The sequence below is a fragment of the Chiloscyllium plagiosum genome, chromosome 15 (assembly GCF_004010195.1).
Source record: "Chiloscyllium plagiosum isolate BGI_BamShark_2017 chromosome 15, ASM401019v2, whole genome shotgun sequence".
In the NCBI taxonomy this organism is placed as follows: domain Eukaryota; kingdom Metazoa; phylum Chordata; class Chondrichthyes; order Orectolobiformes; family Hemiscylliidae; genus Chiloscyllium; species Chiloscyllium plagiosum.
Window position 1 is genome coordinate 22974088 of NC_057724.1, and position 14206 is coordinate 22988293.

Genomic DNA, 14206 nt, shown 5'->3' on the forward strand with positions numbered 1-14206 from the left:
CCCCCACCCTCCTCTAGCTTATCTCTCCACGCTTCAGGCTCTCTGCCTTTATTCCTGATGAAGGGCTTTTGCCCGAAACATCGATTTTGCCTGTCCTCGGATGCTGCCTGAATTGCTGTGCTCTTCCAGCACCACTGATCCAGAATCATGCATCCAAAGCTGAGATTTATGGTCCATGCATCCTGGTGAGAAGCATGTATAGTGGTAGAGTGAGCAGTTGCCCTGTGAGAATGAAGGAGTAAAGGGAAAAGATGGTGGCACTTACTATTGCAGAGTACGGAACACCATTGACCTTTTTTGTACATCCTGGAAGAATCTTTATTACCTGGGATACAGCACTGACCAATACTTCACATTTTTGTTCAGGCTGGTTGTGTTGTAGTGGTGCAGCTTCCTGGCTGGAGAAAGGACTGCTGCCCTCTGCATTATTCCATCCTTAAGTTTCCTAGCCATGAAGTGGGAAGCAAGTTTCTCTTTCCCCTAGGCCATGTGTTCAGTAATCACAATCGAGCATCAGTGTGAGAGTCAGTTCTTGGCTTGCAACATTTCAAATGGCATGCAACTGGGCTTTAAATACAGTGCCAGAAGAGTGAAAGCTAGCTGAAGCCTGCTGTAGTGAGTACTTACGCTTCTTCTACTGTGCAAAACCTCAGGATTTTCCAAGCATGGTGCCCAACAGCTTGGTTATATAAATAACGAGGTGAAGGATAGAAGCTTGCATGAGAAAAGTCACTCCACGCTATAGCAGACCAGGTATTTGAATTAGAAATGGGCAAGTCTTACCCTATAGTCTATCACAGCTGGCAACACAAAATTCTTGTTGTGATACTAATTGCCTGTAGAAATGTTTGCAAAGAACCAAGGCACAAGAAGAGTCCTGCCATTAGATTTATTTTAAACATGTCAAGAGTTAAAATTGCAGATGGTGTTTCTTCCTCAAAAAATTCAAGCTGAAAATGTGACATCCCTTCAATGTTTAAAATGGGAATATGTTTATTATAAGAATTGGGCATGAAATACTTTGAAGGATAGAGTGATCATAAACTCCAGAGAACAGGTAACTTATTCATCTCAAGTGAAAGGAATGCAGATATATATTTAACTAATTTTATACATTAAATTTTATGATATCACAATTAACCTTGCAATGTTAAGAGTGAACTAATTAGTTTAATGAGGCCAGTTCCTAGAATAAAATGCTGTATGATATACCCCAAAATAACTATTAGTTGCCACAAGTTATCAGTACTCTTCTATGCTGAAGAAGTACATGCTGTTTTGATATTACAATGTGAACACACTTCCTTTGAAAAGGTGCTCTCCATATTGTCCATCTTTATCCTCATGGTTCAAAATCACACAACACCAGGTTATAGTCCAACAGGTTTAATTGGAAGCACACTAGCTTTCGGAGCGATGCTCCTTCATCAGGTGATTGTGGAGGGCTCGATCGTAACACAGAATTTATAGCAAAAATTTGCAGTGTGATGTAACTGAAATTATACATTGAAGAATTGATTGTCTGTAACAGACACCCCAGTCCAACGCCGGCATCTCCGAATCATGACATTTATCCTCTGAGAAGCATAGATGGTCTTTATTATAAATCTCTCCAGGTGGTCAGCAAAAAGGACCCATAGGTTGAGAATACAGAATAGTCCAGGCTAGTACCTTTATTGCATGTGATTATTCATCAATACCACAGCTGACAACTGACAATGCTCAGTGAACCAGTGAAAGTGAATTGGAATGATGGATAACCTTAAAGCTCTCGCCCATGACCTTCTGAATTGGACTTAAACACCAAAATCTCTCTTCATAATGAGCCCTCTACATCTTACTCTTTCATATCATCTTTCAATACAACTCATTTCTCATTAAAAATTTAATTATGTTCTAATCCACAAGGAGCACTGCTTAAACAAGGCGTGGGAAATGAGAGCAACATTTAATTAATTGAGTTATAATATTTCTGTAATCAATGACAGATTATTTGTCTGTAAAACTGAGTTGGCAATTTTGAATGTAGCTTTAATACTCTAGTGGAAGCAAAAACAAATTGCATTGTTCTTCCTTATCAGTTTATCCCAGGAATTCACAATGGAAAGGAAAGCATTTCATTAAACATTGGGGTTTATTTGTTTCAACCTCAAGACTGTTAACTGTTTTCTTCTGCCAAGGACAAGGAGAATATTTTAATCTGTAGGAGTTGCAACATTCAATAAGAAAGTGTGAGAGCAAGAAAACATGGGAAAAGAAAGGGGGGGGAATGAGAAAGAATCTGAAAAAAGGGAAAGAACCAGAGATGCAGGAGAAAATAAATAATTTGGCAGTATAATATCGATGTGATAATGAAAGAACATAAGAAATAGGAACCTTCATTTGCCCCCTCAAGCCTGTTCTGCCATTCAATACAATCATAGCTGATCTGATATTCCTCATATCTACTTTCAAGCATTTTCCCTGTAACTCTTGATTCCCATACTAATCACAAATCTGTCTATCTCAGTCATAAATATGCACACAGTTTCTGTCACCATAGATCACCGTGGCAAGAAGTTCCTAAGACTCACAGCCCTCTCAGAAAATAAATTCCTCCTCATCTCAATTTTAAATTGGCACCCCTTAATTCTAAGGCTATGACCTCTGATCCTAGATCTCCTACGGGGGTAAACATCCTCTCAGCACCTAACCTGTCAATCTATTTCAGAATCCATTATATTGCAAGAAAAAAAATCTCTCATTCTTCTGAACTCCGATGAGTAAAGTTCTAATCATTTTGCCTTTCCTCAGAAGACAGTCCCTCCAGACCAGCGATCATTCCAGTGAACCTTCTCTGAACTGCTTCCGATGAAATATCTTCCTAAAATAAGGGCACTCAATCAGCTCGCAGTACTCCAGATGTGGCCTCACCAGTATCTTGTACATCGCAATAAGATTTCCCTATTCCTATATTTCAACCCCCCTGAAGTAAGGGCCAACATTCCATGAGCCTTCCTGATTACCTGTTGCACTTGCATGCTAGCTTTCTGTATTTCATCTACAAATATTCTCAAACCATAGAGTAATAGAGATATACAGCATGAAATCAGACCGTCAGTCCAACTTGTCCATGCCAACCAAATATCCTAAATTAATCTAGTCCCATTTGCCAGCATTTGGGCAATATCCCTCTAAACAGTTCCTATTCATATACCCATCCAATGTCTCAATGGTACTAACCTCTACGACTTCCTCTGGCAGCTTATTCCACACATGCACCACTCTCTGTGTAAAATAGTTGCCCCTTTTAAATCTTTTCCCTCTCATCTTAACTTATGCCGTCTAGGTTTGGACTTGCCCACCCTAGGAATAAGACCATGTTTATTTACCTTTTGAATACCCCTCATGATTTTACAAACCTCTATAATGTCACCCCTCACCTCTGATGCTCCAGGGGAAATAGCCCCAGCCTATTCAACCTCTCCCTCTAGTTCAGACTCTCCAACCCTGGCAACACCCTTGCAAAACTTTTCTGAAAACTTTATAGTTTCGCAACATCCTTCCAATATCAGGGAAATCTGCATTGCATCCAGTGGTCTAGTGGCCTAACCAATGCCCTGTACAGCTGCAACATGACCTCCTGACTCTGATATTCAATGTACTGACCAAAAAAGGTACAGCATACCAAGTGCCTTTGGTGATGATCTTTGCATCCTCACTGTCCACTGGAGTAGTGCCAGATGATTAGAAGGGTGGCAAAATGTTCAAGAAAGGGAATAAGGATAACTCTGGGAATCTCCACAGAGATCTACAAATATTCTACAAGTATTCTCAAGCCATGCTGCCTTGAGTAGAGGGTATGTCTGATGAAGAAAGTTCGAGGGAACCAGGGCTTTTCTCAATTGAGCAAAGAAGGATGAGAAGTGATTTGATAGAGATGCACAAGATGACGAGAGGCATAGATAGAGTGTATAGCCAGAGACTTTGCCCCAGGGTGGAAATGGCTATCATGAGGGGACATGATTTTAAGGTGATTGGAGAAAGGTTTAGGGGAGATGTCAGAGGGAGGTTCTTTACACAGAGAATGGTGTGTGCATGGAATGCACTGCCGGCAATGGTAGTAGAGTCATACATTAGGGACATTTAATCAACTCTTGGATAGGCACATGGATAATAGTAAAATGAAGGGTATGTAGGTCTTCGAGTAGGATAAAAGATTGGCACAACATCGAAGGCCAAAGGGCCTGTACTGCGCTGTGCTGTTCTACGTTCTATGCATTATGTTCAGTATCTTACCTACTTATGACTCCACTTTCAAGGAACTATGTACCAGCACTCCAAGGTGTCTTTGTTCAGCAATACCTCCCAGGACCTTACTATTAAGTGCACAAGTCCTGCCCTGATTTGCCTTTCCAAAACGCAGCACATCGCATTTATCTGAATTAAACTCCATCTGCCACTTCTCAGCCCATTGACCCATCTGATCAAGATCCTGTTGTACTCTGAGGAAACCTTCTTTGTTATCCACTGCACCTCCAATTTGGTGTCAGCTGCATACTTTCTAACCATACCTCATATATTCACATTCAAAACATTTATATAAATGACCAAAAGCAGTGGACTCAGCATCGACCTTTGTGGCACATCGCTGGTCAGAGGCCTCCAGTCTGGAAAGCAGCCATCCACCATCAGCTTCTACCTTCAAGCCAATGCTGTATCCAATGGCTAGTTCTCTGTGTATTCCAAGTGATCTAACCTTGCTAACCAGTATACCATGAGGAACCTTATCAAATGCAGTCCCTCTGTATTGCAGTGTTCTGCAATTTTTCTCATTTTAAATGACATGCTGTTTATTTTGTTCTCCTTTCCAAAATGAAAAACTTCACATTTTTCCACATTATTCTTCATTTGCCAACTTATTGCCCATTTAATTAACCTATAAATCTCTCTCTGCAAACTGTTTCTAACCTTCTCGTAGCCTGCCTTTCCACCTATTTTTGGGTTGTCTGCAAATTTGACTACAGTACAGTGACTTCTTCCTACAAGTCATTAACATATATTGTAAACAGTTGTAGTCTCCACACTGATCCCTGTGGAATCCCACTGGTCACAAGTCACAAAATGGAGAAAGGACCCCTCATTCCCATTTGCTACTTCCTGCCCACAAGCTAATTTTCCATCCTTTTCAATATACTACTTATAATATTATGGGTTCTCATCTTATGTCTTAACCCTTTGTGAAGGACCTTATCGAATGCATTTTGGAAGTCCAAATACACACATCTACTGGTCCCTCTCTATTCACTTTTTTTGAGACTTCCTTGAGAAACCTTAATGAATTAGTCAGACATAATTTCCCTTTCTGCTTGATTAGATTATGATGTGCTTACTTAGCTGACACAGCTCTTAGACATAGGACAATGGCCAAACTTGGTGAGGCAGGCACAACATGGTAAATAAGAATTTAGTGTATTGTTATAAAATACAATCATATGATGTAACTTCCAGATCATAAATCATGCCTAAGACGTTAAGACTGTTATTTGATATTATTCAAACTGCTCTATTTGGTTGGATTGCAGTTTTCCAATTATCAATGAATTGATTTTTACAAAGGACAACACATTTACAGAATGCATGAGTGAAATACTGTGGATGCTGGAAACATGAATAGAAACACAGAAAATGCTGTAAATATCGTGTAGCTCTGGCAACATGTGAAGACAGAAACATAGCTATTATGATTTACCTATAATCGAGGGTGAAAACTGAAAATAGGACCTAGTTTTACATCTCAATCCCACACAACTCACTTTAGATACTCCCATAATCATTTTTCAATGATTCAATCAATGAAAGACTAGGGACTGAGCTCTTGGTCCAATCAGGGGTGTCACTTAGATGAAAAGGCTGAGCCTACAACTCATTCAATGAAGTATTACCTGGCTACGTGTTATCTTCTATCATCAGCAGAATCACAAATTCACAATCACAATGGAAAATGGCTACCCCCACATTTTTGAGAGTGTGGGCTCTACCTGTGGGTGATGTGAATCCCTTCTAGGGCCATTTACTTTAAACAGACACTCACAGTTCCGGTGGATATCTGTTATCACTGAATTGTGGATGGAACCTAATGCATTGATTTACTATCTCAACTAAAAATCCTAATTGGAAGTAATCCAGACCATGTCAATGAACATTACAAATTAATCATTGTGAAACATGTGAAGCAGAATTCACAGCAGGTAAGTTGTAAATTTTCATCTAAGTTTCAGAATCCATGAAGACATTCCAAGATCTGCAATTTGCACAAGTTCTAGGGTTTGCTCACCTCAAACCTTGGACAGTAAAATGTGAAAAACATTATCCTGTATGCAATGCTTACTTGAGTAATGTAGGAATCGATGTGGGGAAGAGAAGATCACTACATGTGCAATCTCCTACCTGAACATGTCTCAACAGACTTGTGCAGCTCATATCTATAGGAGTTCCTTTAAAGATATTCCATTCGCCTCTTATCAAAAGCTTCCATGTCCTAATGGAAGTCAGAAGAATAAGTAGATCATTTAGCACATCGAGTCTGTTCTGCCATTCAGTGAGATCATGGCATATCTGATAATCCTTAACTCAACTTTGCTGTCTTTTCACGTAACCCTTGATTCCCTTACTGATTAAAAATCTGTCTGTCTCAGCCTTGAATGTACTGAATAATCCAGCCTCAACAGCCATCTGCAGTAAATAATTCCACAGATTCACAAATCTCTGAGAGAAGCGATTTCTCCTCAGCGCAGTTTTAAATGTGCCATTCTTTATTCTGAAATTAAGCTCTCTGGTCTGAGACTCTCCCACAAGGGAAACAAATCTTCCGCACCTACCCTATAGGTTTTCAAAGAACTTTGTATTTTTCAATAAAGTTGCCTTTCATTCTTCTATATTCTGGCAAGTGTATGCCCTATTTACTGAACCTCTCCTCGTTAGACTGTCTCTCCATACCTAGTATCAGCCTAGTGAACTTCTTTGGACTCATCCAATTCCAGTACCTCTTTCCTCAGATAACAGATCCAAAACAGCAATATTTCAGCTGTCAACAATGGATCCAGACAACAAAGTTGTCAGCGTCTCTGTGGCCATTACATGATTCACATTCAAAGAATACACTGAGGAACACGTATTTGCACTAGCACCAAATTTCAGTAGATGTGGAGCTGCCTCCTAATGCAGAGTTTCCAGCTGTATGTGCCCTCATGATTGGAGAAAATGTAGGTGGCAACTGATGTTCATCTTCCATGGAACATTGCTATACTCTGTGTAAAGCTAGGGATTGGACAGCCTTGTCATGATCCCCAGAATATCTACAATGTAACATCTTCTTCCACTGAGGCCAACCAGGCCAATAAGATATACCTTTAACATGAGGTTCCCATGCAGATCACATTTAGGCCTTGGTTGTAGTATAGTACAGAACAGAGAGAGGGAGGTCACCCACTAATCCTTGGATGCTTTTATCTGGATACTGGAAGTTGCAACAAGGGTATGTGATTGACAATGAGAATCTGTGAGAGCTACATGATTGCATAAGGATGCTCATCGGACAGAACAACACATTCATCATCCTACAGTATAGTCACATTGACCAAAGCAACCCGAGCAAGATTTGTTTGGCCATTGCTTTCAACTGGGTTCTGTAACTGACTCTAAACGTTTTGATGCTGAATCGACCGTCTCCTGTTTAATCCCAACTGCAAATGCAGCTCACCAGTTTTTTCTTTCCTAGTTTGTCCTGTTGTTTAGTAAATGGTAAGGTTTGCAAACTAATGGAAGCTTTCACAACATCTGATGTTCTCTCATTCAATCATGACAACATTTCATGTTACAATTTGCTCTAAAGAAATAGCTATCCATCACACAGGGCAAGAACATCATTTGATGATAAGGATGGCTAGCCTCTTTTAACTTCATTCTTGTAGGTGCAGCTATGATGACAATCACACAGTTGGTGATGAGAAGTGAACATAAATTTGCATATGTAATGCTCAATTTACAGTGACAATTTATGATAGCCACATATGAGCCCTTTGAAAATTTGTTTTTCCTCTCTACATGGGTCCTGCATCGGAGGTGGAAGGAGCCTGCCGCACTTTATAATCTGTTTCCCTTGTGGTTTCAGCAGGCAACACCAGAGCCAGCTGTAGTTAAAGAGCTCAATGCTGAGTACATCCTGGCCAGGTATAGGCTTATCATCCTCAGCATGTGCATCACAAGCAAGGAAAAAACTGGGGGGGTGGGGGGTGGGATGTTAGTATCTTGGCAAGAGCTCTTCATTGACACCGCCACCCTGTTTCCTAAGCAATGGAAAGCTGGAGTAACATTAAAGTCTTCCCTCCCTCTGAGGTATTACCATAGATACTGAGCACAACTATCTACATCAAGGGAGTGTGGATGTCTACAAATATTTGGCAGATGCTGAACATGTTGGACCTAGCTCTCCATGACAGCTACCAACCTATCCATGCAGATAGCTAGATGCTAGTGTGCTGGAAATAGAACACTACAGGAGGCATTGGTGGAGTGCTCCAACCTTTGAACCAGTTTCCCCAAGTGTCTCTGACACTCTGCTGCTGCCTTTGTGTTTGTTTGTGTATTCTGTTGGAGTTGTTGATGTCTAACACCATGAGTTCCTCTACAGCCCAGGGTTGAGCAGGTAACAGGTCTCTGCAATCCTCTGAGTGCTAGTGGCCTGGGGCAGTACTTCATTGTTGTGGAGAATAAGCAGCGTCATGCTCATCAGAATTTCCCTCCCAGGTTAATCTCGAGTATCTAATGAAGAGCGAGTATCTGAGCAAGAGACAGCGTTGCCAGCGGTATATATGCCTTGTTCCTCAGATGTGGAGAAGGAGATACTGGTAGGAGAAGTTGCTCTCCTCTGGGCAGAGACTCTGCAGATATGGCAGGTGTCTGTAGATGTTAGGAGGGAATGAGTTGTGAAATAGAGATAGGAGCAATATTAAGACCAAATTCACAGACATTGGAATGGGAGAACATTGTAATGAATCTTACTTGGTTACTGGGTCATGGAGATCTTTGTGTTCTTACATGAGTGATCTCACTCCTCAACCATGAGCTCAACTATTTTCTCCTTTTTAGGATGAGCAGAAGAATTTGACTTGATTTGATTTAGTATTTCTACATGTATCTAGGTATAATGAAATATTTTGTTTTGCATGTAGTTCAGACAGATCATGCTATATAAAATGTATTAGGGTAATAAAAAAGAGTCGAACGTGGGCACTCCAGCACTGGTGTTGGTTCTCTTTTCCGTACTGTGGGCTGTTTGCTTCTGAAATAAGACAAAAGGAGGGATTGAGTGAGCTGATAATCTATGGCAGAGGTATTAGTGTTAGTGCAGTTGGAGGAAAGCTGGTGAGGTGTCCTGAGTGACTGAATGGGGAGTGCCGAGGGGATGCAAGTTTATTTGTCTGGGAAGCTCGAGTGGGTAAGAACCATTCAAGGAAAGTGTGGCATGCAAAAGTAGTATCAATATACTACAGATTGCAATCAGTAAGAATAGACAGGAACACCACTTTCAGCGTAATTCTCAACACTGGTCTGCTATAAGACTGCATACTCAGCCCCCTACTATGCTCCTTATACACTCATGACTGTGTGACCAAATTCTGCCCCAATTCTGTTTTCAAGTTTGCTGATGACACGATTGTTGAAGGCCACATCTCAAACAGAGATGAGATAGAATACAGGAAAGAGACTGAGTGCTTAGCAGGATGGTGGAAAGACAACAATCACTCCATCAATGTCAGCAAAAGCTGGTCTTCAGGAGGCAGAGTGAAGGGCACACCCCATCTGCATCAATGGTGCTGAGGTGGAAATGATCGAGAGCATCAAGTTCCTGGGAGTGATAATCACCAACAATTTGTCCGGGTCTACCCACATCAAGAAAGCATACGATCTCTGTACTTCCTCAGGAGGCTCAGGAAATTTGGCATGTTTGGCAGGACTCTTGACAATTTTTATAGATGCACCACAGAAAGCATTCCATCTGGATATATGACATGGTATAGCAACTGCTCTGCCCAAGACGCAAGAAATTATAGAGAGCCAAGAATACAGCCCAATCCATCATGAAAAACATCCATTGACTCCATCCATATTTTCCTCTGCCTCAAGAAAGCAATCAACATAATCAAGACCCCTCCCACCCCAGGATGCTCTCTTCCACCTGCTTCTGTCAGGCAGAAGATATAAAAGTCTGAATACATATGAAAAGATTTTAAGTACAGCATCTTCCTCGCTGTTATCAGACATTTGAATGGATCTCTCAAATGTTAGTGTTGATCTCTCTCTCTCAGTGCACCTTCTCTGTGGCTGTAACACTGTATTCTGCACTCTGATCTGCTACCCTGATGCACTTTATGTGATGCAAACTGCCTGTTCAGCACATTTCACTGTATGGCAGTACATGTGACAATAATAAATCAATCAATCAATTGAAAAGAAATGCCCACTACTGCTTTCATTTTACAAGAAAACCTTTGACTTTAAAAATGAAAACAGCTCCCTGTTTGCAAGAAAGCAAGGCACCATGCTACACTGATTATTTTTAAAACTTAAATATGGCATTGGAAAATTGGAAAAAGTGGTTGCAATATTTGTTGTATATTTTATAATTTATAATACAAAGTGAGAAATAATTATGATTAATGAGATGACAACACATTAATGGCAAAACATTTTGAAAGACAGAAAGAAATTAAATATTATACAACTGATTTTATATTCCAAATCAGAATTAAAACAAGACAAGTCTAATCAGCCCTTGACATTATTTCAGTGGTTTGGATTCTGAGCAGGTAATTCTCAAACTGACTAATCTGGTCTCCTTTATTACAAGAGAATATCTGTTACTGCTTCCTCTTCAGATAATACTAAGTGAAAGGACAGCAGCATCTAATGATACAAGAGAACTTCAAGGAGAATTGGATCAGTAACATTTTAAATATACCTATCAAGATCTGTGTGATCAGATGTGATGGCTAGCGATAATTACTGTCTCGTGTAGCCAAGCATAGAAGGTCCTTTTGTATGGTAAGTTACTTGGAGCAAAATAACCAGTGCAGTGCCCAATGCACTACATTAAGGATACTTGCAATGTTGATATGTATGCCCTAAACATCACATCTGGGTGGCACCAGCCAACAAAAGAAGGCAATGCTTACACTACCATGAGAGCCAATGTCTATAGCAGCTTGACACGAGGCACCTACAACACAAACAATATTCCACAATGAAACTTTGCAGCTTCATCTGCAGTGCTTGTGACAGAGTCTTCTCTCAAGGATTAGTCTTCAATTCCATAATCAAAAATGCACCAAATGAAACATAACAACTAAATGGATTGTTTGTTGCACATCCATCATCTCTCATCGACAAAAGGATGACAACGAGAAAAGAAGACAAAATACGGAAATCATTTGTCCATAAAGCATTTTAGACACATCAGACAACAAATTAAGACAAGGGTATTGCTACCAAATTGACAAAAAAATTGTTGGCTGTTCAACAGCTGTCAGTGTGTTGCAAATCAGTCAATAGCGTATGGAAGAGACTTTGAATTGTGCTGGTGTTGTTTTTACCAACTCTCCGGAGGTGGGCTGGAGGTGGATAACAAGCTTTTGAGAGTTTAAACAAAGCAAATTACTTATTCATGCAGTTACCCTGAATGTTTAAGATAAACATACAATGATTGAGTTTTTTTGCAGAATAACAAAGAGGACTGATGAGGGCAGAGTGGTGGATGTGATCTATATGGACTTCAGTAAGGCATTCAATAACAGTCCCCTTGGGAGGCTGGTTAGCAAGGTTAGATCTCATGAGGTACAGGAAGAACTAGCCATTTGGATACAAAATTGGTTCAAAGGTAGAAGACAGAGGATGGTGGTGGAGGGTTGCTTTTCAGACTGGAGATTTGTGACCAGTGGAGTGCCACAAGGATCGGTGCTGGGTCCACTACTTTTTGTCATTTTCTAAATGATTTGGATGCGAGCATAAGAGGTATCGTAAGTAAGTTTGCAGATAACACCAAAATTGGAGGTGTAGTGGACAGCAAAGAAGGTTACCTCAGAGTACAATGGAATCTAAATCAGATGCGCCAATGGGCTGAGGAGTGGCAGATGGAGTTTAATTTAGATAAATATGAGGTGCTGCATTTTGTCAAAGCAAATTAGAACAGGACTTATACGCTTAATGCTAAGGTCCTAGGGGGTGATGCTGAACAAAGAGACTTTGGAGTGCCTTGAAAGTAGAGTTGCAGGTAGATAGGATCATGAAGAAGGTGTTTGGTATGCTTTCCCTTATTGGTCAGAGTATTGAGCATAGGAGTTGGGAGGTCATGTTGCGGCTGTACAGGACATTGGTTAGGCCACGTTTGGAATATTGCGTGCAATTCTGGTCTCCTTCCTATCAGAAGGATTTTGTGAAACTTGAAAGGGTTCAGAAAAGTTTACAATGATGTTCCCAAGGTTGGAGGGTTTGAGCTATAGAAAGCGGTTGAATAGGCTGGGGTTGTATTCCCTGGAGTGTCGGAGGCTGAGGGGGTGACCTTATAGAGGTTTATAAAATCATGAGGAATATGGATAAGATAAATAGACAAGGTCTTTCCATGGGGCAGGGGATTCCAGAATTAGAGCGAAACTAGGTTTAGGGTGGTTAGATTAGATTAGGTTCCCTACAGTGTGGAAACAGGCCCTTCGGCCCAACAAGTCCATAGCAACTCTCCGAAGAGTAACTCAACCAGGCTCATTTCCCTACATATACTCCTGACTAATGCATCTCACACTATGGGCAATTTAGCATTGCCAATTCATCTGACCTGCACATCTTTGTTTGGAAATCCATGCAGACACAAGGAGAATGTGCAAACTCCACATGGACAGTCACCCAAGGCTGGAATCGAACCCAGATCCCTGGTGCTATGAGGCAGTAGTGCTGACTACTGAGCCACCATGCCACCCTTCAGAGGGGAAAAATATAAAAGGGACCTAAGGAATAACTTTTTCACACAGAGGGTGGTGCGTATATGGAATGAGCTGCCAGAGGAAGTGGTGGAGGCTGTACAATTGCAGCATTTAAAAGGGATCTGGATGGGTATATAAATAGGAAGGGTTTCGAGGAATATGGGCCAAGTGCTGGCAAATGGGACTAGATTAGCTTAGGATATCTGGTCAGCATGGACGAGTTGGACCGAAGGGTCTGTTTACCTGCTGCACATCTCTATGACTTAATACAATCAAAGAGGAATGCACATTTACAAATTACAGATAACAGGGTGGTTCATGTGTCACATGATTTGGCTTAGCTTAGTGAAGGAGTAGGTTTTGCAGTCTGATAAAAAAGACTATTTCACTCCTTAAGAGCAGACTGGATGGATTCAATAAGCAAGTGTTATGCAGGATTCCCTTGACGAAACTGATTTCCAGCAGGTGCAAAACTAGTTGCTTTTATTCTTGTTAGCACTGAGTCAGCTTTCTGTATTGATGGACATAAAAGGGTACAGACTTGAAGAACTTGGAATGTTGCAGTCTCTAGTTTTAAGGTATAGGTGTTGCTGAGTTTTCTGCTTTAACTCCTTGTTGTTTGCAGATTGACTGTTTTCTCCCTGGTTCTTGGAGTAATCGTATTCCTCGGTTGTAGCCACTTTTAGTTAAATGAACATATAGACAAGTCCAGCTATCGTCTATCCAGGATTATCTGGACTTCAAACCATTGCTATGCATAAGGTGGTCTATGTATGCTGAAGCATGTTTCTCATCAGATGTTGCGTTCATTTTTAAACTCAGACACAATGGGTAATCAATGGATTTTTGAATTTTAATAAATTCCATAAAAAAATGAATTCCAAGAATGTTTTCAACTTGGTACATTCATTCAAGTGAGACACTAAATACATGATTCTGCAATTATGAACTTTCTACAGTCTTGCAATACATCTGAATCTCTGCAAAAATGTCATAAGTCCCATAATCATTAGCAGCCATTTATTGTCAATTTATGACTGGAAATGGTAAATCTAGAAAACTCTATTCTAAATAAAATCCATGTTTAAAGTTATGAATATCATATACCTTTACTGAGTCTGACAAGATTGTTAGCTGTTCATATCCCAGTGGTGCACCACATCTGCTCTAAATCTGCTGTCAACTGTTCACAA